Genomic DNA, 5,843 nt, shown 5'->3' on the forward strand with positions numbered 1-5,843 from the left:
CTTAGTGAATCTGTGTGAATTTTTGGTGTGTGATTTAGAGATAATCCGGGTGACATTATATGCGATTTAGTGTTAAACCGCGTGTAGCTGTGTGCGATTTAGAGTTAAACTGCTTGACACTGTGTGCGATTTAGTTGTTATCCGGTTGATACTTTGTGCGATTTAATATTGATCAAATTGTGAATTGTGCGATTTAATGTGCGGACTTTGAATTTGACTATATTTGTGCGGATTTTGACTTTGACCGTCAAGCGATTTGCATAGTTTGACTTTGTTACTTGATCGGTTTAATTGTTTGACTTCCTTAAATCGTATACTGCTTTGATCGGATTGTATTTGTTGACTTGTTTGACTTGTTGAATTTTTGTGTCCGTATTAAGTTTTCTTAATTGTGGAAATTTTGACCAAGTGTTTTGTCGGGATATCTAATCCGGATAAACTGTATGTTTTGCTTAGAATTGACAAACTTAGTTGTCCAGACTTCTAATCCGGATAAGTCTAAGTGTTCAATTTTTTTTTTAAGTGTTGAACGATTGTCAATTTCCTGTGTGTGATTTTTTTAGATATTATTCAATTTTTATCCTTCAAATCAAATTTTGAACTGCAGAAGATCTGAAATCATCTTAATCAGATAAAATGAGTTCAAGAGAAGCTATGGCAATTGATACTGATACCAAGCCACCAGTTCTTTTCAGAGGAGACTATAACCAATGGAGAGATAGATTTCTCAATTTTATTGAACGCATGAAAGAAGGAGAGCTGATAATGGAATCACTGATGGAAGGACCAACCGTATTTTGGATAGAAACACCTACTATTCCTGCTGAAAGAAGGCCTGCTCAGAGAGTGATCAAAGAGAAATCTAGATATACAGCTGAAGAGAAAGAAAGAGCACATGCTGATGTGTTGTGCAAATCTTATATGATGCAAGCACTGACTAATGACATCTATACAAGCATCGACAATCATAAAGCTTCTGAACATAGTATGTAGATGCAAATAGAAAAGATGATGATGGGTTTTAAGGTGAGGACTCAGTTGAAAATCACAAACTGCATTTCTGCATATGAGGAATTCAAGGCTAGAGAAGGTGAGAGCCTTGATGATGTGTATGACAGGCTAACCAGACTGTTAAATGAGCTTACAAAGAATGAAATTTCTAAAACTGTAATTGAAGTAAATGTTAAATTCCTCAGCAATTTGCAACTGGAGTGGAAGCCTTATGCCAATCATATCAAATTTAATAAATCCTTATCTGATATTGATATTCACGAGGTTTATGAAACTCTAAAACAGAATGAGGAAGATGTTTTACAGGTCAGAGATTTAAAGAAGAAAAAGGAAAAGGAAGTTACTGATCCTTTGGCCTTTGTTTCTGAAAAGAAGAATAAAATCAAGTCTGGTTAGCAAGTAAAAGAGGTCAGTCAGACAAGCAAGTCGTCAAGTGAAAGCAATGGCAGCTCTGACTCGGACTCAGAAATGAATGAAATTAAACAGGCCATGGCAATGCTGACCAAAGCCTTTCAGAAGAAGTTTCAGAAGAAAACGCACTCTAATAATCAAAGATTCTCATCGGGTTCAAAATATGAATTTAAAGATAAATTTGGAGAAAAGAAGAAGTATGATGAGAAGAGATACAAAAAGAAGTATGAGAAGAAACCTGAAGAGAAGAAGAAATTCGTTAAAGGAATGGCAGATGAGAACACCAAGTGCTACAACTGTGGCAAATTGGGACATTTTGCGGTTAACTGCAGAAAGCCGGTTACAAGAAATACCGACTATTATAAGAATAAGTTTCTTCTGTCAAAACAAAGAGATGCGGGAAAGGCATTGATGGCTGAAGATGACCATTGGCTAAATTTAACTGATGAGGAGGAGGAGTCAGAAGCTGTGGCTCACATTTGTCTGATGGCAAGGACTGATATAGATTCTTCTGATGAGTGTGAAGAGGAAAATGCTGAGCTGAATGATGAGGTATTGAAAAATTCATGCATATATCAAATGCAAAAGATGATGTCCAAACTTCAAAGTTTTCAGCAACAATTAAAATCTGAAAAACAGCGTACAAATAATCTGGAAATAGATTTACAAACGCAAAAAGAAAAATACATCAAGCTTTTTGATGAAAATGCTGAAAATTTTGATTGGGCACAATCTTTATTATCTGAATCAAAATCTTTTAATGAAAAATCCAACATCTTAAAATATGAATTATCTGATCCAAAGGATAAATATAAATTGTTAGAATTGGTGAATGAAGAATTAATTGTTAAAATAAGTAAGTTTGAGTTGCAAATTAAAGATTTAAATGAAAAACTGAAAGCTAAAGAGGAACAGTTATATAAGAGAAGGCAAACTGACCAAACCATTTTTCTAAACAAACCTTATGAGACAAGATTTTTTAATCCTCAGGAAGGGTTAGGGTATGAAAATCCAAATTTTTTAGAAAAAGCTTTTATATTATACCCCAACTCTATATAAATTTGAATATCTTGACTGTGGTCCCGAGTTTCAAATAAAATTTACCAATCTTCTGATAAATTAGAAGAACAAGAGGATTTTAACCGAAAAAGAAAAGACAAAATGCAAGTTCCTTTGACTATACAAATCTAAATGACAGCTATAAAACACAAGTTTTTGCACTTTCGATAAATTATTTTCGTAGTTATTCAAAAGCATAGCTTGAATCTAAACCTGCTGAACCAAAACTTTATATACCAACTCTAATTTTAGAAAAACAAGTGGTTCAGTTAGAGAAAATATTAAATGAAGAAATACTTTCATTTAATAAACAAAAACAAGAATTTCTAAATAAAATGAGAATTTAGAAAATTCTAAAGTCAAACCGGAACGAGTTGAGTCTGAATATTTTTCATGTACAAAATCGTTAAGTGACACTTCTGAATCAGAAGAATTAAATGTTTTAAATGAAGAAATCAAATTTTCTGACATCTTGAACTCAGATACTTGTTTAGATGATGAGATTTCCAGTTTGATTTCTCGAAGAAACTTCCCAGTCATGAGAATTTTATTGTTAAAAATGAAATGACTGAGGATTCTGACATAGCTTCAGATTTTAAAAAGACTTTCAATATAATACCTGTTTATGAGAATTGGTATTATAAAAAGAATAAATCTAAAAAGAATTCGAGGATACAGAAGAAACTTACTAAAAAGAAAATTAAACAAAAGGTTCATCGTTCATTTAAATCTAATGATTTTATTTCTCCTATTTCAGATAATGCATTGAAGTTTAAGAAGGTGTGGAGAGTGAAAGATGAAGATAAATAATTGAATCAACAGAAGAAGAATAGTTTTGCTGATTCTTTATTAAATAAATTAGCATTGAATAATAGTGTACACAAATATTCAGTAAATGAATTGTTTGATATCAAGAATAGTAAAAATAATTGTTCTCCTTGTAGATTGGATGAGATGTTTATGTCTTTTACTTCTTTTAAACCATATCATGTTATGCATTCTGCTCTATTTGCTTTATCAAAGAAAATCAATTTTAAAGAGCGTTGGTTTGGTAATTACAATATACCACCAACAAAATCTGATATGAAAGGACCCATTCTAAAATGGGTACCAAAACCCAATTGATTCATTGTGCAGGTAAACCGACATGTGTGGTTCTTAGACTCAAGATATTCTAAGCACATGACTGGTAGAAAATAACTCTTATCTAATTTTGTTGAATCTTTTGGAGGTACAGTAAGATTTTGCAATGACCAATACGTGCCTATCCTTGGATACGGTGACGTAATTTCTGGAAACTTAATGATAAAGAAAGTGTCGTATGTCGAAGGACTTGGACATAATCTTTTCAGTATAGGTCAATTTTTGCGATAAAAATCTAGAAGTTTGTTTTAAAGCTAACCAGTGCAGCATCTGTACTACTGATGGTAAGCAGCTACTAGTTGGAATCAGAAGATCAAACCTCTACACAATCGACCTATCAAATACACAAGTGGATATTGTAATCTGCTAGATATCCAAGGCATCCTTGAAGCAAAGTGTGCTGTGGCATCGACGTCTTTCTCATCTCAATTTTAAAAATATGAACAAGTTGGTTTGTGGCAACTTGGTTAAAAGAATTCCAGACTTAGAGTTTCATAAAGACCATGTGTGCAGTGCATGTGAAATGAGTAAACTGAAGAAAGCTTCACACAAGTCGAAAACAGAGTTCAATACCGAACGTCCTCTTCGTTTACTCCATATGGATCTTTGTGGTCCTATGAGAGTACAAAGCATAAATGGAAAGAAGTATCTGCTAGTCATTGTCGATGACTACTCCAGATATACATGGGTTCATTTTATGAGGTCAAAAGACGAAGCAGCTGAGAAAATTATTTCATTCTTGAAGACGGTTCAAATTAATCTACAACTAACAGTTTAGAAAATCAGAACTGATAATGGAACTGAATTGAAGAACAATATTCTTGGTTCATTCTTAGAATCCCATGGCATCACACATACTTTCTCAGCAGGCCGGACACCGCAACAGAATGGTGTCGGTGAAGGAAAAATAGAACCTTAGTGGAAGCGGCGCGTACACTCCTGACTTATTCTAAGCTTCCATTATTTCTTTGGGCTACAGCTGTGGCGACTGCATGTTTTACCCGAAACCGATCCGGAACCGATCTCTTGTATACAAAAGGTTTGGTAAAACTCCATACGAAATTATAAATAAAAGAATACCTAATATCAAATTCTTTCGAGTATTTGGTTGCATGTGTTTTATTTTAAATGACAGAGAGGACAGAGGTAAGTTCGCTGCGAAGGCTGATGAAGCGGTATTCATAGGATACTCAAAAACGTCTGTTGCATACAGAGTTTACAATAAAAGGACGAAAATCATCAATGAGAGCGTCAACGTTTCTTTCGATGAAGTGATTGATGTGGCTTCTCAACAAAACGGTTCAGGACCCGGGCTTATAATTAACACTTCGCGTAATGCAGATAAAATTGAATCATCGAATTCTAATCTTTCTGATTTAGATTCTTTGTTTGAGAATTTTTACGATGAATATTTTGATAATAAATCTAATAAGTCCAATGATTTGTCCAGGAATGTTCAAACCGAACAACAGTTATCTGGTCCATCCGTTGATGTTCCAGTGACTAAAACTGAAGAAAAATCAGAGGATGTTGATGAAGAAATACAGATGGAAACTCCTGACTGTCCAGTTCAATGTGAAGCGGGTTTAAATACTGATTTGTTAGAGGTGTCGGTCGTTCAAGATGAAAATACCTTACCTCAGTCAGATATTCAGCCTACTTCAGTTCCAAACATTGAACCTTCATTTGAACCTGTTACAAATAATTCCCCCAATGCTTATAATGATCAAAATTCAGATCAAAGTTCTTATATTCCCCTACCTCATAGCAAAAAGAGAACTAGAGATCATCCAATACATCAAGTTACTGGTGATCCAACTGCATCTATTCGTACTCAGTTTGCTTCTGCTAACGAATGTCTTTATTCCCGTTTCATAAGTAATATAGAACCAACTAAGGTGTGTGAAGCCTTAGCAGATTCGGACTGGATAATTGGGATGCAAGAGGAGCTGAATCAGTTTGAAGCATTAATGGTTTGGAGATTGGTTCTACGTCCCAACAATAAAACGATTATCGGTACAAAGGGGGTTTTCAAGAATAAAAAGGATGAAGATGGAGTTGTTGTCAGAAACAAGGTCCGGCTCATCTCAAAAGGATACAATCAGCAAGAAGGTGTTGTGTACGATGAAACCTTTACCCCGATTGCACGGATTGAAGCTATAAGGATGTTCTTGTCGTACGTTGCACACAAGAATTTCACTGTGTACCAGATGGATGTG

The sequence above is a fragment of the Cynara cardunculus genome, unplaced genomic scaffold, assembly GCF_001531365.2.
Source record: "Cynara cardunculus var. scolymus isolate 2C unplaced genomic scaffold, CcrdV1 Un_Scaffold_2171, whole genome shotgun sequence".
Classification (NCBI taxonomy): domain Eukaryota; kingdom Viridiplantae; phylum Streptophyta; class Magnoliopsida; order Asterales; family Asteraceae; genus Cynara; species Cynara cardunculus.